The 26,576-nt window shown below is 51.0% G+C and overlaps 1 protein-coding gene across 1 annotated transcript in view; it reads right to left on the bottom strand.

Annotated features, from left to right (window-relative positions):
* The window catches only part of DEUP1 (deuterosome assembly protein 1), a 444,549-nt gene that overhangs the window by 18,258 nt on the left and 399,715 nt on the right, over nucleotides 1–26,576 (bottom strand). The gene's annotated exons all lie outside the window — the stretch shown is intronic.

The following is a 26,576-nucleotide window of genomic DNA, read 5'->3' as shown; positions in this document are numbered from 1 at the left end:
GCATGCCTACCTGCATCTAGTGCAGATCTCCGCAGACTGGAAAAGATTTCTTATGTCTTTCTGCTGGCCAGTGAAGGCTTAATGGTAGGTGACTGGAGAGTAGGAGAGCATAAATGATTCCCAGATCCCAGAGAATATTGAGCTGTTGTTCCCCCTCGAGCATTATTTGGAGACTTCCCCCTCATACTGAAGACTGTTGCTCTTGCCTTCAGTCTTTTGAGCTGCCAGCCTGTCCATCTAGGCACTGATGCAGTCAAGTGAAAGCTGTAGTCTGGGCAGAGGTGCAAAGGCTCCAGCTTCCCTCAGTGGGACTCCTCAGACCCCAGTCTTCAACCTATCCCTGGGCTAGTGTCCTGGCTGTCTACAAACACCAGCACCAACTCTATATGCTCCCCTTCCTGACGTTAACTCTTTGCCTCTGCACAGACATAAAGACCTACACGGTTACACAGCTTCCTTGTCATTCTCTGCTCCCAGGGGCCAGTCTGTGCACAATTAGGACTAAGCAGTTTTGTAGAAGCATGCTACGGGATACGATTGAGCATACTGCCCCCCACAGTGACTGCTTGCAGCCTGTTTATCTGCATAATTATTGTTAGTATTTCATACAGAATTTTTTATTTAAGGTGGTCTTCCAGGTTCATATACCATCGTATTACCTTCAAAGGAGGTGGAAACCATGCTCATCACATCAGGGGAGACACCTGCAGAACGTTCCCTGGCAGCATTTATAATCCCCTGTGTGGGGGTCATTAGTTTAGTTTCCACTAGGCTTTTCCTGGCAGTGTTGATGAGGAAACATCTAAGTCAAACCGACCTTCCTAAATAGGCTAGATGTTCAGACATACAATGATGGATGGTCACATGGTGATAGACCGCAGTGAAAGGTTTCTGCCAGCGGAGCCTTCTGGGGCTCTGCCGGCAGAAACCTATTGCTTCACTGGGCAAACCATAAATAGGATAGAACGCACATCTGACACGTTTTCCAGATGTCCTGTGAGTGGCAAATTTGTAATGATCCCCTATGTCCCTTTTACAAGACTTTAAACATACGGAAATCCTTTCTTCCATTATTTAGGAATTATGTCACCAGAGGGTGAGGAAATAAAGAATCTCTGTATATGTAAAATACACACTGTTGGACCTGGGACCTCCAGATCACATAGGGTAGCCTGGCACAGAGGGTAAGGTCTAACCTAAAGGACAAAATGTTAAGCTTGCGTCACACCCTCACAATAACTCAGCGTCCATCCACCAAAAATTATGACACTACACCGTAATTTATAAAAGCAGGAAAAGCTTTATCTTTCCTTAAATTAGTTTAGCTGCGGCATGTATTCAATTTCACTAGCATTTAGTCTACTTTCCAGTTACACTTGTTTTTGAGGACATACAAGAAAGCATAGAACAAGTTTCAAAGACAACCCTCCCTTGTATCAAAATTATGAGGTTGTGAATTGGAAATATTCCTACAATCATTACATTTCCTAATAGAAAAGAAGGTAGATTCTGAGGTCATTTAGTTACAATAATACTCTGAAAAGAAAGGACATCATTACATTTCCTTGGCACATTCTCTATTCCTTTGCTTAAGGTTATTGATTAATTTCCCCTTTCTCTCAGGCCTTCGAAATTCTAGAGGGGTTCACCCCCTTAAACAACCCACTCCCAACTCAGTCAATCACCAGGAGGAGGAGTTTGTCCACTCGATGAACAATGACCACTTGTCTCTCCCAGCGCAAGCCGCAACTCCCCTAGGGGGGATCACCCAGAGCGCCAGGCTCAGGACAGCCCAGAACCCCTCGGTATGGCTCCTGAGCGCTCAGTTCAATTGGCTTCTCCCCTCCGGCTTTCCTGTGAGTTTCTTCGATTCCAGCCGTAGGAGGGGAAGTAAGCAGGCTAATTACCACTCAGCTCGACCGGGGACCCCAGAGCACTGTCGGGCCTCTGTCAAGCCCAGTTCCCCACCTTACTTGAGGTTAGTGGCGGCAATGAAGGTCCGGTGAGCGCCGTAGGCGGTGTCTCCCAGCTCCGTCGTTTTCCTCAGCTGCGAGGGCCCTTTGCGGCTGGTACACGGAAGAGGATCTCCGTCAACTCCGATTGGCGAAACCGCCTCCTGGTGTCCCCTCCCTTCCGTTTACCAAGGAGCAGGGAACCTCCCCAGGGTCGGCCTCCTTCGCACTCGTCCCGCCTCCCTGCGCTCTTTCTTGACAGCGCTGGGCGGGACTTCCCTGGTTTACGCCGCTGTTCCTCTGACAGGGAGCGCGGCACCTTCCTTCTCCGTGCCGGTCCACCACAGTGGGACAAACGCTCCGGTGGTTAGCGGCCCCCTCACCCACGCTCACCAGACCCCGCAACAGGACTTCCGCGGGTCCGACACCCGGCAGCACCACCAGGTACACGCTTAGCTAGCCGGGGGCTGTGGCAGTCAGGGGGGGGGAAACAGACCCGCGTTGGAGGGCAAGTTCGGAGGAGCGATGTTAGGATAACATGAGTCTGGTTTCCTGACTTCACCGGTGGCAGTTCATCAAGAAAAGGGGGGTGAAGAAGACGATTAGTCTCAGTTCACTTCAGGGAAATATAGTTCTCACCACTTCTCCTGTCGACTAGTATGCCCAGACTCCCTAACACCAGATTCCCTCTCCGGGGCGTTGAAGGATTTACTCAGAGTCGAGGGCAGTAGGGCTAGATCCAGAAGCAGGGGATAATGTCAATCATGAGTGTTTAGCAGCCCAAGGGGTAGTCAAAACTCTCCCACAATGCACTAACCTCCCTGCCCAGTAGCCTAAACTCCTCACTGCACTCTCACACTGACCTGGTTCTAAAATGGCCGCCCTAGTACTGACCCTTTCATAGGCTAACCTCAGGCTTCCAGAACCAGCTGGAAGGTTCTGGAGCTCTCCTATGTTGTTCTATGGGTCTATTCCTTGAGGTGTCAGTTATGGCAGTTACTGGCCACCATTTTGTGGGTCTTGTAAATTCAGTAAGAAAGGCACCTAGGCCTCAGGAAAAAGACTATGAGGGCAATGAGCACCTAACCCCTAGGTCAGCACCTGAAAAGTCCAGTGAACATAAAAAGAAAAAGATTGAGGAGCAAAAAGGGGACAAAAATAAATAAATAGGAAGGAGGGACCACCCAAAGGGCTGACAGGTCTAACACGCGTCCCCCCCAGCTGAAAGTGGGGAGAGCTACCCAACCCCTTGGGAGTCCTCATCACTAAGGCGGAAATACCTAGAGAGACCGTCTGCATTGGCGTGGTCCACTCCAGGCCGATGTTCCACCCGGAAGTCAATTCCCTGTAGGGAGATGGACCATCTCAACAACTTGGGATTTTCCCCCTTCATTTGCATCAGCCAACGAAGGGGTCGGTGGTCGGTCTGAACCAGGAAGTGCGAGCCAAACAAGTATGGCCGCAACTTCTTCAGAGCCCATACCACCGCAAAGGCTTCTCGCTCAATTGCACTCCACTTTTGTTCCCGGGGAAGCAGTCTCCTGGACAGGAAGACTACAGGCTGATCCAGACCCTCTTCATTGAGTTGCGATAACACTGCCCCAATGCCATGCTCTGATGCGTCTGTCTGAACAATGAACTCCTTGGAGAAGTCTGGGGCCCTCAGGACCGGTACTGGGCCTGTTTCAATTTTCCAAAGGCTTGCTGACAAGCCTCCGTCCAGACTACCCGTCGAGGTTGTTTCTTGGTGGTGAGCTCAGTGAGGGGCGCAACAATAGTGCCATACACCTTCACAAAGCGACGGTAATAACCTGTGAGGCCCAGGAAGGCTCGGACCTCAGTTTGGGTCTTGGGGGGCTCCCAGGCCATGATTGCCTCAATCTTTGCCTGGAGGGGCTGCACTGCTCCCCTTCCCACCAAGTGGCCTAGGTACACAACCGACCCCTGCCCGATATGACATTTACTGGCCTTGATTGTCAAGCCAGCCTGTTTCAGGGCCTGGAGAACAGCTTGCAAGTGACACAAATGGTCCTCCCAACTGCTGCTGAAGACGGCAATGTCATCCAGATAAGCAGCGGAGAAAGCCTCCATTCCAGAGAGGACCTGGTTCACCAGCCGCTGGAAAAGTGGCAGGGGCGTTCTTGAGCCCAAAGGGCATCACACAGAACTGGTAGTGGCCCTCAGGCGTGGAGAAGGCTGACCTCTCCTTTGCTCCATCTGTAAGGGAGATCTGCCAGTACCATGAAGTAAGGTCAAAGGTACTCAGGTATTGGGCAGCTCTCAGCCGGTCAATAAGTTCATCCGCCCTAGGGATCGGATGTGCATCAGTCTTGGTTACTGAGTTCAGTCCCCGGTAATCCACACAGAACCTCAGTTCTGGAGTGGTGCCCGGTGGGGCAGCTTTTGGTACTAGAACCACCGGACTGGACCAGGGGCTACTGGAAGGGTCAATGACTCCTAGCTCCAGCATCTTGGTAACCTCACCGTGGATGCTGGCCTTCACCTTGTCTGACAGCCGGTAGATCTTAGACTTCACTGGTGGGCTGTCTCCTGTGTCCACATCATGGGTACACAGGTGGGTCCTTCCCGGGACAAGGGAGAACAACGAGGAGTACTGCTCCAAGACCTGGCGGCAGTCCTCCCACTGCTCAGGAGTTAGGGATGGGGAGAGAATCACTCAATCCACCGACCCATCCTTTTCTTGAGACGAAGAGAGATCAGGGAGAGGCTCGCTTTCCGCTTCCTCTGCACCATCAGTCACCTTCATCAAGATGACCTCGGGCCTCTCATGGTGGGGTTTGAGGCGATTGGCATGCAGCACCCGTAGGGGCTGTCGAGGGGTCTTAAGATCCACCAGGTAGCTGGCCTTACCCTTCTTCTCCAACACCTCAAAGGGGCCTGTCCAGCGATCCTGGAGGGCACTTAGCTCCCTAGGTTCCATCACCCACACTTTCTGGCCAGGCTCCAACTCCACAGGGTGAGCGTTGTGGTCATACCACTCCTTCATCACTGCTTGGCTGGCTTCCAAGTTGTCAGAAGCTTGCTTCCACAACTTTGCCATTTGGCTCCGGAAGGCCAGCATGTAGCTCACCACATCCTGGGGAAGCTTCTTGGGAGACTTTTCCCATCCGTCCTTCACCAGGCTGAGAGGTCCACGTACAGGGTGCCCATACAGAAGCTCGAAGGGGCTGAATCCCACTCCTTTCTGTGGCACTTCCCTGTAGGAAAACAGCAAACAGGGTAGGAGGACGTCCCATTTCCTCCGCAGGCTCTCAGGCAGACTTCTTATCATGCCTTTCAAGGTCTTGTTGAACCTTTCCACCAGACCATTGGTCTGTGGGTGATAAGGAGTGGTAAACCGGTAGGTAACTCCACACTCCTTCCACATAGCCCGCATATATGCTGACATGAAGTTGGTCCCCCTGTCGGACACAACCTCCTTGGGGAAACCCACTCGGGTAAAGATCCCCATCAGGGCCCTAGCTACTACAGGTGCAGTGACAGTCCTCAGAGGAATTGCCTCTGGGTACCACGTGGCGTGATCCACCAGAACCAGGATAAACCTGTGACAAGCTGTAGTTGGTGGATCCAATGGCCCCACAATGTCGATGTCCACCCTTCAAAGGGGGTGCTAATGACAGGAAGTGGTTCCAGGGGAGCCTTCAGCTTCACCCCTGTCTTCCCACTGGCTTGACAGGATACACACGTCCGACACTATGTGTCGGATGCCACTTTCATCTGAGGCCAGTAAAAGTGGGGGACAAGCCGGGCAAAGGTCTTGTCCTGTCCTAAGTGTCCTGCCAAAGGAATTTCATGAGCCAATTCTAGAAGAAAGGCTCGGTATCGTTGAGGGACTACCAAGGCCCGTGATGAACCGGGCAAAGGTACCTTGGGTTCACTGTAGAGGAGTCCGTCCTCCCAGTAAATATGGTAGTGCCCTGCAACGTTCCCTGCTGCCTGGGCTTCGGCCTGTCGCCTCAGTCCCTCAAGGGTAGGGCACTCCTTCTGGCCCTTACACAACTCCTCCCTGGTAGGCCCTCCTTCCACATGCCACTCAGCAGGGATAGGTAAGTCCTCCAGGGAGACTACTTCCCCCTCCACGGACTCCTGGCCCACCACCGCAGGTGGCCGATCTGTCCCATGGGGCGTGGAAGCCGAAGCAGGCTTCTCCTGTCTTCGGGTCTTTCCCTTTTTGGCAGCGGGCTGGGCCATTGTTCCAGGCTCCAGCCCAGGCGAACTCCTTCTCCGGGTAGTCGCAGACCTTGTGCTTGCACAGGCCCAGTCAGGTGTACCCAGCATCTCCGAATGAGTCCGGTATTCCACCTCCTTACAAGCATTGTGCTCCATGTCATTTCCCAACAGACAATCGACTGGCACGGCAGGGCTTACGGCAACTCGAAGTGAACCTGCAACCCCTTCCCACTCAAAGGGAACCTCGGCCACAGGGTAGTGGCCCAATCTGCCGTCAGCCATCGCGGCGGGGTGGAGTACATGTGGAATCACCTGCTCTGGAGACACCAGTTGACTCCTTACCATAGTCATACTGGCTCCTGTGTCTCTCATAGCCTCCCCTCTCTGGCCATTGATGGTGACCCATTGCCCATACTTTACAGTATTTGAGGGCACCTCGATCTTAGGAACCATCTCCCGATCCCCCAGGGACACTAAGGTGACACCCGCCCACTCACCACCTTATCTAAGGGCAACTCCTCCCCGAGCACTACACTAGCTACTCCCGGGGCTTTTCCTCCGGTGGGAGGGGGTGGTCTCTTTGGGCACTTGACATCTCCCTTATAATGTCCAACAACACCACACTCAAAGCAGTGGACAACCCTTGGCTGCTGACTTTGGCCAGGATGAGGGTTTCGGGGCGGGTTAGCCTTAGGGGTGAATCCTGTTCCTTTTCCGTGGAAACTGTTTTGGGGGCCTTTTGAGAACTCCCGCTTTTTATCTCCCCCCTCTTTCTTCTGGGGGGCGCCCTGTCCGGCCCTTTGGGAATCCCCTCCAGTCCCCTTTGAGGACATACGGGTACTTGCCCAGATGTCCGCCTTCTCTGCAAGCTTCCGGGGGTTGGTCAGCTTGCTGTCCACCAGGTGTTGATGCAGCTCGGGAAAACATTTCTCGAGTAGGTGCTCCTTGAGTATAAGGTCATACAACCCCTCATAGTCTTCTACCTCGCTGCCCTGCACCCAGCCCTCTAATGCCTTCTTTGCGTAGTCCAAGAAATCCACCCAATTCTGTGTGCCTAATTTGTGACAACCCCTGAACTTCTGCCGATACTTCTCTGGGGTCAGTCCAAACTTTCTTATTAGCGCCACTTTCATGGTGGGGTAGTGGGTCTGCTCTCCCTGCTCTAGGGCCAAGAGTGTATCCCTTCCTGCAGGAGGCATGTATTTGTACAAACCCCCCCGTGTTTTTCCAGGATCCCATGGGCTCTTAAGGAGACCTCACAGGCAGCCAGCCACTTGGCGATGTCATCCCTGTACCGTAGCTGGCGACTACATCCTTGGGTAAATAGGGTCTGGGTTCCCTGGTCAAATCCTTTGGTTCTCTGCCACCATTTGGAGAATTGGAGGTCCCTATCTGCCGGGCCTTGAGATCTAACTCCCTGAGTTTCAACTCGTGTGCCATCCTCTGCTCCTCCCTCTCCTTTTCCAACCTGGCTAACTCCCACTTTAGCTGTCTTTTTTCCCTCCTGTCCACTAGTTCAGCTTCAGTTAAGCTTCCTCCGGAGACACTGCTGCCCTCCCTTGAAAGGGTCCTAGGTCCTGGTAGTAGGTTCCCCCTCTCAGATTGGTACAACTCATCTATCCCGATGACCGCGTCCCGGTCCGTCCCCTCTTCCTCCTCCTTCCCATCTGGGTGGGCTGCCACCCACGCCCTCAAGCTGGTTTGAAGTTCCCCCTTCTTAGCACCACGCTTGAAGAACACTCCCATATTTTGACAAAATTCACGGAGTTGAGCCACATTATAGGTCTCCAACTCTTCCAGTGCAAATTCCATTGTGCCACGAAGAGTGCGGGACAGCCACTTAGAAAGAATAATTTCAGAGGGTAACTAGAAGCTTCCTCCACCCACCACCAGGAGTAAATTTGGAAAAACAAAAATTATAATTATGGAGTCCGCAAGGAGAAAACTCCAGGTGTAGGCCTATGGAGTACACTAGGTTACTATAGAGTGGACGCAAGCACAGTTCTCATCCCACCGCTGGCCACCAATTATGTTGGACCTGGGACCTCCAGATCACATAGGGTAGCCTGGCACAGAGGGTAAGGTCTAACCTAAAGGACAAAATGTTACGCTTGCGTCACACCCTCACAATAACTCAGCGTCCATCCACCAAAAATTATGACACTACACCGTAATTTATAAAAGCAGGAAAAGCTTTATCTTTCCTTAAATTAGTTTAGCTGCGGCATGTATTCAATTCCACTAGCATTTAGTCTACTTTCCAGTTACACTTGTTTTTGAGGACATACAAGAAAGCATAGAACAAGTTTCAAAGACAACCCTCTCTTGTATCAAAATTATGAGGTTGTGAATTGGAAATATTCCTACAATCATTACATTTCCTAATAGAAAAGAAGGTAGATTCTGAGGTCATTTAGTTACAATAATACTCTGAAAAGAAAGGACATCATTACATTTCCTTGGCACATTCTCTATTCCTTTGCTTAAGGTTATTGATTAATTTCCCCTTTCTCTCAGGCCTTCGAAATTCTAGAGGGGTTCACCCCCTTAAAGAACCAACTCCCAACTCAGTCAATCACCAGGAGGAGGAGTTTGTCCACTCGATGAACAATGACCACTTGTCTCTCCCAGCGCAAGCCTCAACTCCCCTCGGGGGGATCACCCAGAGCGCCAGGCTCAGGACAGCCCAGAACCCCTCGGTATGGCTCCTGAGCGCTCAGTTCAATTGGCTTCTCCCCTCCGGCTTTCCTGTGAGTTTCTTCGATTCCAGCCGGAGGAGGGGAAGTAAGCAGGCTAATTACCACTCGGCTCGACCGGGGACTCCAGAGCACTGTCGGGCCTCTGTCAAGCCCAATTCCCCACCTTACTTGAGGTTAGTGGCGGCAATGAAGGTCCGGTGAGCGCCGTAGGCGGTGTCTCCCAGCTCCGTCGTTTTCCTCAGCTGCGAGGGCCCTTTGCGGCTGGTACACGGAAGAGGATATCCGACAACTCCGATTGGCGAAACCGCCTCCTGGTGTCCCCTCCCTTCCGTTTACCAAGGAGCAGGGAACCTCCCCAGGGTCGGCCTCCTTCGCACTCGTCCCGCCTCCCTGCGCTCTTTCTTGACAGCGCTGGGCGGGACTTCCCTCGTTTACGCCGCTGTTCCTCTGACAGGGAGCGCGGCACCTTCCTTCTCCGTGCCGGTCCACCACAGTGGGACAAACGCTCCGGTGGTTAGCGGCCCCCTCACCCACGCTCACCAGACCCCGCAACAGGACTTCCGCGGGTCCGACACCCGGCAGCACCACCAGGTACACGCTTAGCTAGCCGGGGGCTGTGGCAGTCAGGGGGGGGGAAACAAACCCGCGTTGGAGGGCAAGTTCGGAGGAGCGATGTTAGGATAACATGAGTCTGGTTTCCTGACGTCACCGGTGGCAGTTCATCAAGAAAAGGGGGGTGAAGAAGACGATTAGTCTCAGTTCCCTTCAGGGAAAGATAGTTCTCACCACTTCTCCTGTCGACTAGTATGCCCAGACTCCCTAACACCAGATTCCCTCTCCAGGGCGTTGAAGGATTTACTCCGAGTCGAGGGCAGTAGGGCTAGATCCACAAGCAGGGGATAATGTCAATCATGAGGGTTCAGCAGCCCAAGGGGTAGTCAAAACTCTCCCACAATGCACTAACCTCCCTGCCCAGTAGCCTAAACTCCTCACTGCACTCTCACACTGGCCTGGTTCTAAAATGGCCGCCCTAGTACTGACCCTTTTATAGGCTAACCTCAGGCTTCCAGAACCAGCTGGAAGGTTCTGGAGCTCTCCTATGTTGTTCTGTGCGTCTATTCCTTGAGGTGTCAGTTATGGCAGTTACTGGCCACCATTTTGTGGGTCTTGTAAATTCAGTTAGAAAGGCACCTAGGCCTCAGGAAAAGGACTATGAGGGCAAAGAGCACCTAACCCCTAGGTCAGCACCTGAAAAGTCCAGTGAACATAAAAAGAAAAAGATTGAGGAGCAAAAAGGGGACAAAAATAAATAAATAGGAAGGAGGGACCACCCAAAGGGCTGACAGGTCTAACACGCGTCCCCCCCAGCTGAAAGTGGGGAGAGCTACCCAACCCCTTGGGAGTCCTCATCACTAAGGCGGAAATACCTAGAGAGACCGTCTGCATTGGCGTGGTCCACTCCAGGCCGATGTTCCACCCGGAAGTCAATTCCCTGTAGGGAGATGGACCATCTCAACAACTTGGGATTTTCCCCCTTCATTTGCATCAGCCAACGAAGGGTTCGGTGGTCGGTCTGAACCAGGAAGTGCGAGCCAAACAAGTATGGCCGCAACTTCTTCAGAGCCCATACCACCGCAAAGGCTTCTCGCTCAATTGCACTCCACTTTTGTTCCCGGGGAAGCAGTCTCCTGGACAGGAAGACTACAGGCTGATCCAGACCCTCTTCATTGAGTTGCGATAACACTGCCCCAATGCCATGCACTGATGCGTCTGTCTGGACAATGAACTCCTTGGAGAAGTCTGGGGCCCTCAGGACCGGTGCTGCACACATTGCCTGTTTCAATTTTCCAAAGGCTTGCTGACAAGCCTCCGTCCAGACTACCCGTCGAGGTTGTTTCTTGGTGGTGAGCTCAGTGAGGGGCGCAACAATAGTGCCATACACCTTCACAAAGCGACGGTAATAACCTGTGAGGCCCAGGAAGGCTCGGACCTCAGTTTGGGTCTTGGGGGGCTCCCAGGCCATGATTGCCTCAATCTTTGCCTGGAGGGGCTGCACTGCTCCCCTTCCCACCAAGTGGCCTAGGTACACAACCGACCCCTGCCCGATATGACATTTACTGGCCTTGATTGTCAAGCCAGCCTGTTTCAGGGCCTGGAGAACAGCTTGCAAGTGACACAAATGGTCCTCTCAACTGCTGCTGAAGACGGCAATGTCATCCAGATAAGCCGCGGAGAAAGCCTCCATTCCAGAGAGGACCTGGTTCACCAGCCGCTGAAAAGTGGCAGGGGCGTTCTTGAGCCCAAAGGGCATCACACAGAACTGGTAGTGGCCCTCAGGCGTGGAGAAGGCTGACCTCTCCTTTGCTCCATCTGTAAGGGAGATCTGCCAGTACCCTGAAGTAAGGTCAAAGGTACTCAGGTATTGGGCAGCTCTCAGCCGGTCAATAAGTTCATCCGCCCTGGGGATCGGATGTGCATCAGTCTTGGTTACTGAGTTCAGTCCCCGGTAAGCCACACAGAACCTCAGTTCTGGAGTGGTGCCCGGTGGGGCAGCTTTTTTTTTTTTTTGAAAAACCTTTATTGTTCGAAAATGAAGACAGATACAGACCTACAACCATCGAGGCCGGTCAGTAATGCAAATCAACAAGAAGAAATCAGCACAGAGCTCACTGCCGATAACCCGAGGGTCCGGCAGCATAGAAGCAGGATGTAGTTAGGAGCACTTGGCACAGGAGGATAAATAATAGGTTTTATATTTTTATACATACAAACAACAAAAAGAAGACCCACAAGAAAAAGTCGAGGCAAAAGTATCAGTATGAGTGCTGCTACGTGCGGCATGGGGGAGACAATAAAAGCAAGTATCAGGAAATCACGGAGGTGGGGAGTGGGGACCAGGAGCGAACAATACTAGGCAAAGTGCTGGAACGTCAAATTCAAGGAGATCCCATAGTATCAGGTGGTTCAGCAAGGGGAGGGTCACAAATCCCTCCGCGATGGGAGTTCCATTGACCCCAGATCCTAACCCACTTCCTGGGCCTGCCTCGGGAGACGTACGCGATTTTTTCCCGAAACATGCACCAATCCATGTTCTCCTCCCAGGCCGAGACCAGTGGTGCCCTATTAGAGCCCCAGAGTTGAGCAATGTCCCTTTTTGCAATGATGTTGCCCAGAGTGACCCATTGGACCTGAGCAACGGTGCAGTCATTTGGTTCCCAGACATTCAGCAAGCAGCGTCGGGCCTCCGGAAGTAGCCCGACGCCCGTCACTTCTCTCATCACCGCATGTACACGATTCCAGAAAACCACTACCGCCGGGCATTCCCATATAATATGAAGGAAGGTAGCAAGCAAGCCACAGCCACGCCGACACAACCCATCCACAGAATAGCCCATATGCATCAAACGTGGACCCGTGACATAGATGCGATGAAGAATCTTTAGCTGCACCAGTCGGAGACGCGCCGGAATAGCGACTTCCTTAGGGGAGGATATTGCAGCCTGCCAGTCCTCATCATCCAATTCCAGCCCGTCATAAGTCCACACCTCACGCAGCCGTATAAGAAGGTCCGAACGGGTATTAATACGTTTTTTATATATGAGGGAAATGGTGCTGTCAGGGACATGCCCATCCAGCACTCTATCCTCCAAGGGAGATGACTCAGGGATCGAGGTACCGGCGGGGAAGACCGAGTCGAGCGCGTGGCGGAGCTGAAGGTATCGGAAGTGCTCTCTGTCACTCAGCTTGTATTCCTGTTTCAGCTCGTCAAAAGTTTTGACTCTATTGGTGGCCCAAAGATCCCCCACTTTGCTAATACCGATAAGGTCCCATCTGTCGAATCCCTTTGAAGACCACAATCCACCCAATCTCTCAGAAGCATATAAAGGAGTCGCCTTGGTAAGTTTACCAGTCCAGCCCGTAGCCGATTTTGCACTATCCCAGACACGTATCGCCACCGCCGTGGGGCCCGTCAAACACCTCCTGTCGAACTTGGAATAGAGCGCTCTATTATAATCACCCCCTGGCAACTGCCACCTATCCATATCGTAAGCGGGATTAGGAACAGGACCATACATGGCGTGGTTGATAGCACTCAACTGGGACGCCCAATAATAGCGTTTGATGTCAGGCAATGCTATACCACCGTCATACCAGGGCAAAGTCAATTTCGCCAGCGCTATGCGTGGCCGCCCGCCCAAGACCAATTTCCGCTGGAGGCCCTCGATTTCACAGAAGTAACCAGCTGGAACCAGATCTAGCGTATTCTGAATGGCATATAAGAATCGGGGAAGAGACATCATTTTAAACAAGGCCGCCCTCCCCAGGGGGGAAAAATGCAGTCTACACCACGCCACTACATCCAATCGAAGTCTAGCAAGCGGAGGCAACAGATTCGCTCAAATCGGACCTTGGGGTCCATAGAAATGTAGATCCCCAAGTATTTGAAACCAGCGCTGGAAACAGGTATAGGGCAAAAGCGGGGCAGAGAAGGCTGACCACCCGCAAGTGGGTAAATACAGGATTTAGTCCAGTTGATAACTAAACCCGAATTCTTCCCGAAAGAGCTCAGTACATCAAACAGGACACCCAACGACTTACGGGGAGAGGTAAGGTATAATAGTATGTCATCGGCATAAAGCGACACCCGATCTTCGAAGGTAGGCGACCACCGTATACCCTTGAGCGAGGGCTCCCAGCGGAGCCACGCGGCAAGGGGTTCAAGAGCAAGCGCAAAAAGGAGGGGCGACAAAGGCCAGCCCTGTCGTGTGCCACGCCCGAGAACAAAAGGATCTGAGGCCCGTCCGTTAACCACCACCTGTGCGAGCGGTTGTTCATATAAAAGTTTTACCCATCCGATAAACTTAGGACCAAAACCAAATTTAGCGAGGGCAGCCCACAAATAAGGCCATTCCACCGTGTCGAAGGCCATCGAGGCGTCAAGGGAAACCAAAATGGCTGGCTCAGCAAGAGACTCCGCCCTCGCCAAGACACCATGGAGGCGTCGAAGATTGAGTGCAGTATTACGGTGGGGGTAAACCCAGACTGATCAGGGTGCACCAGATCGCCAATCACCGTGATCACGCGGTTTGCCAAAATTTTTGCAAGGACCTTAGGCTCTACATTCAAAAGCGAGATCGGCCGATAAGACGAACAGTGTTCCCGGGGCTTTCCGTCCTTATGGATGACCACAATGGACGCCAGTCTCTGATCTCGGGTAAGAAGCCCGAGATCACGTGACGCCAAAAACGTACGACGAAGGTACGGCGCCATTTTGTCGGGACACAACTTATACAGCTCGACTGGCAAACCGTTCGGGCCCGAAGCCTTACCACTGCGAAGTGCACGGATAGCGAGCGCTATTTCATCGGTAGAAAAATCCGCCTCCATAAGCTCCCTATCCGAATCCGACAGACTGGGCAGCGTGATATTGTGGAGCAACAGATGCGAGTCCTCCTCAGATCTGTCCGAGACCGGCGAGTACACCGTCCGAAAATGCTGGGCAAAGACCTCAACGATCTCAACCGGGTCCACCACCCGCACACCATCCATACGCTCAATAACAGGCACCACACGATTCACTCTGTCTCGTCTATCAAGCCAAGCTAGCAATTTCCCTGCCTTATTACCCACATCATACATACGTCCTTGTTGCTCACGATGCATCGTCCTAGCCGCATCAGTCACCAGAGCCCTATATTCAAACTGTTTAAGCGCCAAGGAGTGCAGACTATCAGGCGTAATTACAGATTCCATCCGTTCCTCCAACTCAGAGATATCGTTTTCAAGTCGCACCACTTCAGCATTTTTTCGCCCCCTTTCGCTGGCAATCAAAGAGAGAGTCTGGCCCCGAATCACGGTTTTACACGCCTCCCAAAGGGTCACAGGAGAGGATACTGATCCTTCATTCTCAGCGAAGAAGTAATCTACACATTTAACCACTTCCCTACTAATGGTGGGGTTACGAAGATGCCAAGGATTAATAGGAGCGACACGACCTCCGGACTCTAGCCGCACATCAATAGTGAGCCACAGTGGGGAGTGATCTGAAATCCCCCTAGCCAAATGCCTAATTTCTCTCACGGAGACCATCTGCACCGCTGGTATAAGAATGTAATCAAGTCTCGAGAGACTACCATGGGCCCCCGAATGAAAGGTGTATTGGAGCTGTCCAGGGTGAAGTCGTCTCCAACAATCTGCTAAACCCAGTGTATCAATGAAACTGCCCAACCATAATTGCGATGCGGGGAGGGTCCTACCAGGACTGCGATCCTCTTCTCCGCTAACAACCGAATTAAAATCTCCACCCACCACCAGTATGCCATCTGGGAGCCCCAGGACCACCCCCCCCCCCAAATCGGAAAACGTGGTAGACTGTAGACCAGGGGGGACATACACAGACAAAATGGAGATTGTCTTCCCCTCCCATCGACCCACGATTGCAGCATACCATCCCCTATCATCCAGTACCTCGTCATCTACTTCTAGGGGGAGGGAGTTCCTAACCAAGATACCCGCCCCCCTCGAACCAGTGGTAAATCCGGAGTGGGCCACCAAACGGTAGCCCCTCCTATTCAGCGCTCGGCATGTGTTTCCTACCAGATGTGTTTCCTGCAGTAGAACAATATCAGGGGAGTGCCGCTTTAAGTACTGCAAAACAATCCCCCGTTTTAACCTATCTCCGAGTCCATTAACATTCCAGCTCAGCACCCTCAGCCCCCTACCCCCATCCCAGACAAAACCCAACAGTCCCCCCGCCACAAAGCAAGCACAAAGGATAAAATAGCGATCAGACCAGAGCCTCGAAACAAACAAACAAGAAAAGACCCCCCACCACCCACCAATGAACCCTCAACACACAACCCCCCACCCTGCACCCCTGCGGTAGACTAAAAAGCCACCCCAACTTGCAGTGTGCCTGTAGCCCCATTAAACTAACCTACAAGAAGAGAGAGAAGAAACGTCCCCTGAGGAGGAAGAGTCCCGAATCCCCCCACCCCTGGGTATCTACAACGTATAAAACATCACTATCATAGAGCCACTGCAAAGCGTCCCATAATGGCTCATCGGCACCGACTCACTACTCCTGCTCTTCCGGGCCGCCTTCGGCACCTTTCGAACTCTCCGGATCGGCATGCTGTGCCGGCAAAGTGTCCAGCCAGTCACTGGCTATCCCAGGGCGATCGAAGAAAAAAGTACGTTCATTATACACAATCCTCAAGCGAGCCGGAAATAGCATGGCGTACTTCAGTTCCATGTCCCTGAGGCGACGTTTCACCCCCGTAAAGGCCATACGTTGCTTCTGCACCTCTTGAGTGAAGTCTGGATAGAAACTGACCGATACGTTTTCAAACTGGACAGGACCATGGGTGCGGGAGGCCTGCAGGATAGCGTCACGGTCACGGAAGTTAAAAATCCTGGCTATGATAGGCCTCGGGCGGCCCCAAGCTTGGGCTTCCCACCTGGAATCCTATGAGCACGCTCCACCGCAAAAAATTTACTATGGCCCTTAGGATTCAAATAGTTCTGAATAAGGTCTTCCACCAAGAGATCCATTGGCACTTCCGTAGAAGTCTCCGGGACACCTATAATGCGAACGTTATTCCGTCTGGCTCGGCTCTCAAAATCATCCAACCGACGGGCAAACGATTCTCTGGCCAAGCGAAGATCGCGGACCTCGGTCTGAAGATCCGAAACATCCGTAATCAGGCTTGCTGTTTTAACGTCCAGGGATTTGACCCGTTCATTAGTTTTCCCCAGGTCCGTCCTGATGAGGTTGATCTCAATCGCAAATGTGTCCAATTTGGTGGCAAGTGTTTCATATTGTAGACCCATAGAAGTCTGGACACTGGCAATGGCGCCCATGACGTCCGTCAGAGTCGGCTCCTCAGTCACAGGAGAACCGTCGCCAGCTTCTCCAAGGGTCTTGCCCGGACCACCCGGGGATACCTTAGGGCGAGTGAAGCGTTCAATAGTCTGGGACTGAGCGGCTCCCCCTCGATTCGGGCCTCTGGTGTTGCGTCTCTCAGCGTCCGACCTGCCCGTCATGAGGAACAGTGACCACCAAAGGGTTCTCCGAAAACTGGTCAAAATGAATCACACCACGGCAAGCACAGCAAGTCGGGAGGTCAAAAAACAACAGCCAGGGTAGAGTCAGCGACGAAACCAGGGCAGCAGCATTCGTCAACAATGAGTCAGCACCCACGATGACCAAAATCGAAACCGAAAGTACACACAGGGGCAGCGGAGGCGTCACTCCAGCCGTTGTTGTTCGATTGCCACCTGGGCACCTCGGGAACTCAAGCCCCCGGATGGTCGTCACCGTAGGCCTCAAATTGCGGGGAGCAGCAAGTCCAGTTCCCGGCAGCCAAATCAAATTCCGAAAAATGCTTTTAATATCAGCAGGGCATCAGCAAGAAATACCCGTCGACCAATTCAGGATTAATGTCAGGATAGACGAGGGTGGCGGAAGGGGTCTCGGGAGCCCTCTGCTCACGCGTCCATCTTGGATCCGCGCGTAGCTCCTCCTCCGGTGGGGCAGCTTTTGGTACTAGAACCACCGGACTGGACCAGGGGCTACTGGAAGGTTCAATGACTCCTAGCTCCAGCATCTTGGTAACCTCACCAGGGATGCTGGCCTTCACCTTGTCTGACAGCCGGTAGGTCTTAGACTTCACTGGTGGGCTGTCTCCTGTGTCCACATCATGGGTACACAGGTGGGTCCTTCCCGGGACAAGGGAGAACAACGAGGAGTACTGCTCCAAGACCTGGCGGCAGTCCTCCCGCTGCTCAGGAGTTAGGGATGGGGAGAGAATCACTCAATCCACCGACCCATCCTTTTCTTGAGACGAAAAGAGATCAGGGAGAGGCTCACTTTCCGCTTCCTCTGCACCATCAGTCGCCATCATCAAGATGACCTCGGGCCTCTCATGGTGGGGTTTGAGCCGATTGGCATGCAGCACCCGTAGGGGCTGTCGAGGGGTCTTAAGATCCACCAGGTAGGTGACCTTACCCTTCTTCTCCAACACCTCAAAGGGGCCTGTCCAGCGATCCTGGAGGGCACTTAGCTCCCCAGGTTCCATCACCCACACTTTCTGGCCAGGCTCCAACTCCACAGGGTGAGCGTTGTGGTCATACCACTCCTTCATCACTGCTTGGCTGGCTTCCAAGTTGTCAGAAGCTTTCTTCCACAACTTTGCCATTTGGCTCCGGAAGGCCAGCATGTAGCTCACCAATTCCTGGGGAAGCTTCTTGGGAGACTTTTCCCATCCGTCCTTCACCAGGCTGAGAGGTCCACGTACAGGGTGCCCATACAGAAGCTCGAAGGGGCTGAAGCCCACTCCTTTCTGTGGCACTTCCCTGTAGGAAAACAGCAAACAGGGTAGGAGGACGTCCCATTTCCTCCGCAGGCTCTCAGGCAGACTTCTTATCATGCCTTTCAAGGTCTTGTTGAACCTTTCCACCAGACCATTGGTCTGTGGGTGATAAGGAGTGGTAAACCGGTAGGTAACTCCACACTCCTTCCACATAGCCCGCATATATGCTGACATGAAGTTGGTCCCCCTGTCGGACACAACCTCCTTGGGGAAACCCACTCGGGTAAAGATCCCCATCAGGGCCCTAGCCACTACAGGTGCAGTGACAGTCCTCAGAGGAATTGCCTCTGGGTACCGCGTGGCGTGATCCACCAGAACCAGGATAAACCTGTGACCAGCTGTAGTTGATGGATCCAATGGCCCCACAATGTCGATGCCCACCCTTTCAAAGGGGGTGCTAATGACAGGAAGTGGTTCCAGGGGAGCCTTCAGCTTCACCCCTGTCTTCCCACTGGCTTGACAGGATACACACGTCCGACACTATGTGTCGGATGCCACTTTCATCTGAGGCCAGTAAAAGTGGGGGACAAGCCGGGCAAAGGTCTTCTTTGCGTAGTCCAAGAAATCCACCCAATTCTGTGTGCCTAATTTGTGACTACCCCTGAACTTCTGCCGATACTTCTCTGGGGTCAGTCCAAACTTTCTTATTAGCGCCACTTTCATGGTGGGGTAGTGGGTCTACTCTCCTTGCTCTAGGGCCAAGAGTGTATCCCTTCCTGCAGGAGGCATGTATTTGTACAAACCCCCCCCCCCCCCCAGTGTTTTTCCAGGATCCCATGGGCTCTTAAGGAGACCTCACAGGCAGCCAGCCACTTGGCGATGTCATCCCCTGTACCGTAGCTGGCGACTACATCCTTGGGTAAATAGGGTCTGGGTTCCCTGGTCAAATCCTTTGGTTCGCTGCCACCATTTGGAGAATTGGAGGTCCCTATCTGCAGGGCCTTGAGATCTAACTCCCTGAGTTTCAACTCGTGTGCCATCCTCTGCTCCTCCCTCTCCTTTTCCAACCTGGCTAACTCCCACTTTAGCTGTCTTTTTTCCCTCCTGTCCACTAGTTCAGCTTCAGTTAAGCTCCCTCCGGAGACACTGCTGCCCTCCCTTGAAAGGGTCCTAGGTCCTGGTAGTAGGTTCCCCCTCTCAGATTGGTACAACTCATCTATCCCGATGACCGCGTCCCGGTCCGTCGCCTCTTCCTCCTCCTTCCCATCTGGGTGGGCTGCCACCCACGCCCTCAAGCTGGTTTGAAGTTCCCCCTTCTTAGCACCACGCTTGAAGAACACTCCCATATTTTGACAAAATTCACGGAGTTGAGCCACATTATAGGTCTCTAACTCCTCCAGTGCGAATTCCATTGTGCCACGAAGAGTGCGGGACAGCCACTTAGAAAGAATAATTTCAGAGGGTAACTAGAAGCTTCCTCCACCCACCACCAGGAGTAAATTTGGAAAAACAAAAATTATAATTAGGTAGTCCGCAAGGAGAAAACTTCAGGTGTAGGCCTATGGAGTACACTAGGTTACTATAGAGTGGACGCAAGCACAGTTCTCATTCCACCGCTGGCCACCAATTATGTTGGACCTGGGACCTCCAGATCACATAGGGTAGCCTGGCACAGAGGGTATGGTCTAACCTAAAGGACAAAATGTTAAGCTTGCGTCACACCCTCACAATAACTCAGCGTCCATCCACCAAAAATTATGACACTACACCGTAATTTATAAAAGCAGGAAAAGCTTTATCTTTCCTTAAATTAGTTTAGCTGTGGCATTTATTCAATTCCACTAGCATTTAGTCTACTTTCCAGTTACACTTGTTTTTGAGGACATACAATAAAGCATAGAACAAGTTTCAAAGACAACCCTCCCTTGTATCAAAATTATGAGGTTGTGAATTGGAAATATTCCTACAATCATTACATTTCCTAATAGAAAAGAAGGTAGATTCTGAGATCATTTAGTTACAATAATACTCTGAAAAGAAAGGACATCATTACATTTCCTTGGCACATTCTCTATTCCTTTGCTTAAGGTTATTGATTAATTTTCCCTTTCTCTCAGGCCTTCGAAATTCTAGAGGGGTTCACCCCCTTAAAGAACCAACTCCCAACTCGGTCAATCACCAGGAGGAGGAGTTTGTCCACTCAATGAACAATGACCACTTGTCTCTCCCAGCGCAAGCCTCAACTCCCCTCGGGGGGATCACCCAGAGCGCCAGGCTCAGGACAGCCCAGAACCCTTCGGTATGGCTCCTGAGCGCTCAGTTCAATTGGCTTCTCCCCTCCGGCTTTCCTGTGAGTTTCTTCGATTCCAGCCGGAGGAGGGGAAGTAAGCAGGCTAATTACCACTCGGCTCGACCGGGGACCCCAGAGCACTGTCGGGCCTCTGTCAATCCCAATTCCCCACCTTACTTGAGGTTAGTGGCGGCAATGAAGGTCCGGTGAGCGCCGTAGGCGGTGTCTCCCAGCTCCGTCGTTTTCCTCAGCTGCGAGGGCCCTTTGCGGCTGGTACACGGAAGAGGATCTCCGTCAACTCCGATTGGCGAAACCGCCTCCTGGTGTCCCCTCCCTTCCGTTTACCAAGGAGCAGGGAACCTCCCCAGGGTCGGCCTCCTTCGCACTCGTCCCGCCTCCCTGCGCTCTTTCTTGACAGCGCTGGGCGGGACTTCCCTCGTTTACGCCGCTGTTCCTCTGACAGGGAGCGCGGCACCTTCCCTCTCCGTGCCGGTCCACCACAGTGGGACAAACGCTCCGGTGGTTAGCGGCCCCCTCACCCACGCTCACCAGACCCCGCAACAGGACTTCCGCGGGTCCGACACCCGGCAGCACCACCAGGTACACACTTAGCTAGCCGGGGGCTGTGGCAGTCAGGGGGGGGAAACAGACCCGCGTTGGAGGGCAAGTTCGGAGGAGCGATGTTAGGATAACATGAGTCTGGTTTCCTGACGTCACCGGTGGCAGTTAATCAAGAAAAGGGGGGTGAAGAAGACGATTAGTCTCAGTTCCCTTCAGGGAAAGATAGTTCTCACCACTTCTCCTGTCGACTAGTATGCCCAGACTCCCTAACACCAGATTCTCTCTCCGGGGCGTTGAAGGATTTACTCCGAGTCGAGGGAAGTAGGGCTAGATCCACAAGCAGGGGATAATGTCAATCATGAGGGTTCAGCAGCCCAAGGGGTAGTCAAAACTCTCCCACAATGCACTAACCTCCCTGCCCAGTAGCCTAAACTCCTCACTGCACTCTCACACTGACCTGGTTCTAAAATGGCCGCCCTAGTACTGACCCTTTTATAGGCTAACCTCAGGCTTCCAGAACCAGCTGGAAGGTTCTGGAGCTCTCCTATGTTGTTCTATGGGTCTATTCCTTGAGGTGTCAGTTATGGCAGTTACTGGCCACCATTTTGTGGGTCTTGTAAATTCAGTTAGAAAGGCACCTAGGCCTCAGGAAAAAGACTATGAGGGCAAAGAGCACCTAACCCCTAGGTCAGCACCTGAAAAGTCCAGTGAACATAAAAAGAAAAAGATTGAGGAGCAAAAAGGGGACAAAAATAAATAAATAGGAAGGAGGGACCACCCAAAGGGCTGACAGGTCCAACACACACACACACACATACAAATATATACACACACATACACACACACACACACATGCACATATACATACCACTTACAGGGGCTTAAGGTCAGCCCTCTTCATCATAATAGGTCAGCCTGCTTCAGCTTTTAGCTTTTTTGCATTGTGAGTAACTCTAATTTATCACATCACATGTACCTAAAAAGAAGTGCGCTTCAGTACCATGGCTGGTGATCTAACACTTGCCAATGCTTTTTCCTTTCTGTGTTTTATTCTTTTTTAAGTTTTTCTTGTCATCCTTGTGTTCTGAAGTATATCTTCAGCTAAAAGTAATTGAAAGCCAGTAATACATTTTCCTTGCAACAACAAGAATCGCATTCATCTCTTACACTGCATCAGGTTTTCAAATCAGTTCTAAATACATCTGTTGCTAGGAATCATCTGTAACTTTCTAAGAAAATTACGTGCAATGATTATTTTTTTATGTACGCTTTTGTTGCAAGCAAATAGGTGTCACATTTAGGTGACAGAATATTTTATTTATTCCTTCTTTGTATTTTGGTTGCAATGCTTACTTAATACTATATTTAATGAAACAACCATTTTCACACTTGGGAAGCTTTTGCTAATGGGCTGAGGAACTGCAGGAAGGAGCTAGTTGTCCTCGATTACTGACAAGGCTATCTGTGATGTAGAAGTGACAAAAGCAGTTTTCAGCCTTTATCTAGAGCTCCACAAGAAACAGCAGCAGGCGTGGTTTGAGGTCTCCTCATTTAGTGAGAGAATGATATCACGTGCAGGCGGAGGACATAACATCAACATGGAGCTGCAGGTAACAAGATGAAATCACTTACACCTAAGATGCAAAATCCTCCAATGAATACATACTTTACAAAACTGGAGAAATCACCCAGCATTGACAAAGGAAGCTACAGGCCAGAATTCCATAAACAAGTAAGTCACCAGCACAAGTGACACGCTAGTTGAGTTTTTAAGTCTCCTCTATAAGACCGCACAAGCTTTCAATTGGCGAAAAGACCTATTGCCTAATCGCCCCATTGTCTAATTACAGTGGACTAAGAGCCCGCCTATTGCTCACCATTGGTTGGCATTATTGTCACTCTCATTTGATTGCTTTCTGCCCGTCACCTCGTGTGAGCTTTACTTCCGTTTCCTGAGTTTGTCCCTCTCTGGGGCATGGACAAAGTACTTGCGTCATTCCACTGCTCACTATTGAAGCACTACTTTTATCCTTTTGGTTAAGCACTCCATGAGAGTCCCTGCGTACTGCTCTCGCCCCTTCCGCCGTGCTTTGTGTTGCTTTCCCTGGTTCATGCGCATCTCCCCACCCCCTCTGCGTTGTGCCCGCCCTCATGTGCTTCTCCCCCATGTTAATTTATCGCCCATGTGCTTTCGGTGGTCTTTGTGCTTCTCTTACCCCATGCTTCATGTTCCTCTCTCTCACTCCTGTTGCTTTCAGCCTGCCATCCATATTGTATCCCCCATCTGTGGCCTCTATAATTCCTTCTCCCTCCCTCTTCTTGTTGCTTCTCCACTCTCTGAGTTGCTTTGCCCTTGGTATTGCTTCCTTACCCACCCACGCCCTATGTGTTTCTCCCCCCCCACCCACCAGAGACCTAACTACCATTGGTGCAGCAGATGCAAAGGCTCCGAGGCCCAGAATCTTGAGGGGCCCATTGAACACTTATAATTGCTGTATGTTAATACCCCAAGAGCAGCCAAAGGAGCTGTTGTCGTTGCTTGCACCAGGGCCCATGCCATCCTTGCTAAACTACTGTTGTGCCCTCCGTTTTCCCTTGCCTCAAAAAAAAAAGAGAAAAATGCTTTTGCACTACTTTTTAAAAAATTTTTGGTCCTACTTTTGCACCCGCCTACAAAATGAGGCAGCGGATACGTCATATCACTTTTTTTAATTAACTCTGTAGCCATGCTGCACAACATTGGGGATGCTATACAGCAGAGCTAAAAACCATTGCCAAAGCCAACATGTCCCAATGGTGAGACATATTGGCTATGTCAAGGCATGCTTGCCACTGGAAAGAATTAAGGCAATACATTCAACTCAAAAAAAGATTTCTTCAGGACTGAGCTGGAGAACGCCAAAAACAGACCTCGCAAGCTATTCGATTTGGTTATATAACAATGTAACAAACTGGCTAAAACATCCAAAGTAACCCTTATATCGTCAATTTCATGTTAGGAATTTTCCTCTTTCTTCATGGATAAAATCATGGACTTAGGAAACTAATTTAACTCTGCAATACACTCCCAAACTACTATGCTGGCTATACCTCCTCTTGCCTCGCTGCCCTCCCAGACTTCAACTAAAAACCTAGCGCACTGGTCCAACTTTAAAGTCTATGATGAACACTCTGTCTCGAAAATCCTATCCTCCTTAAACCTGAACAATCACTACAATGATCTTCTCCCTTCTAACTGCCTACTGCCGTCTCTCAAGCAATCATCCCCTCTTGGACTGCTATAATCAATGCATCCCTCCGACAGGGATCGATTCCTGACTCCCTTAAAGCGGGTCAAGTTGTCCCCATCTTAAAAAAACCTACGCTAGATCCCACCCTCCCTGACAACTTTAGACCGATATCTAACATCCCACTTCTAGCGAAAGTTCTGGCGAAATGTGTGCAACAACAGGTGAGCCAACACATCTCCAACTTCCACCTACTGGATGACTTCCAATCTGGGTTCTGACCTGGACACAGCACAGAAACCACCCTCCTCCACATCGTGGATGATGCCCTCCAAGCCCTTGACCAAGGCAAAACTTGTCTCCTAATCCTCCTAGACCTATCCTCAGCCTTCGACACGGTCAACCACGAAACTCTCCTTGATCGCCTCAAACATAGGATGGCACTTGATGGCACCATCCTAGAGTGGTTGAGGTCCTTCCTCCAGAATCGTTCACAGAGAATCCTAATCAATGGTAACCTATCCACACCCTCGCCAATCACGGTTGCAGTCCCCCAAGGTTCAACCCTGTCCCCTACCATCTTCAACCTTTAGCTTGAACCGCTCACAGAGGTGCTACGCACCTCCAGCATCGCCTACCACATGTACGCAGACGACACACAAATCTACATTAAAATCTCTTTTCCTGAGGACATCCGCTCCCTAAATGAGGCCTTGAAACTGACCGTGCACTGGCTCCCTTCTAACCAGCTCAAACTGAATGCAAAAAAAATGGAATTCCTTCTTATCTCCCCTCCTAAAACCAACCCGGACATTCATGAATGGATCAATGCAATCACAGCCTTAAACTGCCCTCCTACCATTGTAGACTCTGCTCGATCCCTTGGAATAACCCTAGACAGCAACCTGAATAGGCGTGCCCATATTAAATCTATGGCCAAAACCGCCAGATTTCATCTGAACTACCTAAGACACCTGAAACCTTTCCTCAACACTCCTGACCTAAAAATGGCAACCAAGGCACTAGTCATCTCCAGACTGGAATATGGATGCTATACCCACGCAGGTCTACCCAAAAACTCTCTAGCTCCACTGAAAGCCTGTCTTAACGCTGCCACTAGACTCCTAACAGGCTCTAAGAAATTCAACCACATCTCTCCCCACCTCAAAGCTCTAAATTGGCTCCCTCGCGAGGCCAGAATCCAACATAAGCTGGCCTGCATCACACACAAGGCCCTATACTCCAATTCCCCAGCATATCTCACCCAAAAACTCGTGATTTCCAGAGGAGCTAGAAACTCACGGTCCGCCAGAGATATGTTGCTCCAACCAGCATGCCTGCGGGAAAAAAAACGTAAAATTGGGCCTTCTCTGGGGCCGCCCCAAGAATTTGGAATTAATTCCAGCCCGCCATCAGAAGATTTTTGTCCTTGGCACACTTTAAAAAGGAGACCAAGACTTTCTTAATGGGCAAATTCCTCTCCTAACGCTTGCATTCAATAAACCCCAGTGACTTTGGTGTCTCATACCATTATGGCCTTACCTACGTCTCCCGGATTATACCCACCCGTCACCTCTGGGCAGCATTCCTTAGAACTGAGATTGCTATACTTGTATAATTTGTATAATGTGCTATTTGTTTTTATCCCAACTGTTACCAAAATCTGTTATTGCTGTCTCTTGTCCTTGTTTCATACAAATTCCTCTCCTAACGTTCGCATGTTAATTACCTCAGCGACTGTTTTCTCATACTATTACGCTTTACCCACAGCTATCTGGATGGTACCCACCAGGCTCTTTGGGGCATTCTTCCCTGGTCGTGACACTACCTCACTTGTACAATGTTACTATAGGTTCTTATCCCAACTGTTTCCATGATTTGTTTCTGATATTCTTGCCTTTCCTATTACTTATTGTAACTACCTGTTTTTACCCCAACTGTATCCATCCTTCCCAAGCTCATGTATTTTACCTGTCAATCCTGTAAAGCGCTCTAGTACCCTCACGGGTCTGGTTCGCACTCTATAAAACTCAAATAAATAAATAAAAACATTACCTGACATTGCAACAATAGGACTAGTGCTGCAGGCCTCTACAGCGGGAATTATGAAGTAACAAAAACTTTAGGGACATTCTAAAATGTGCATGTCCCACGGTCGCTCAAGAATGACTTGTGTAATAGTTCCAAAAAAAGGAAGCCAAGCATTTTAAGGCAAAATTATATCAACAGATCATTCTGTACTTTAGCGAGGTAAAGTGAGTAAAATTTGTAACAAAATTGTAGACCGCGGCCATAAAAGTCCACATGTTCAATAGAGATATCAGTGTGTAGTTCTTAGCCAA

The sequence above is a fragment of the Lissotriton helveticus genome, chromosome 8 (assembly GCF_964261635.1).
Source record: "Lissotriton helveticus chromosome 8, aLisHel1.1, whole genome shotgun sequence".
Taxonomy (NCBI): domain Eukaryota; kingdom Metazoa; phylum Chordata; class Amphibia; order Caudata; family Salamandridae; genus Lissotriton; species Lissotriton helveticus.
This window is presented reverse-complemented; position numbering and strand designations above follow the sequence as displayed.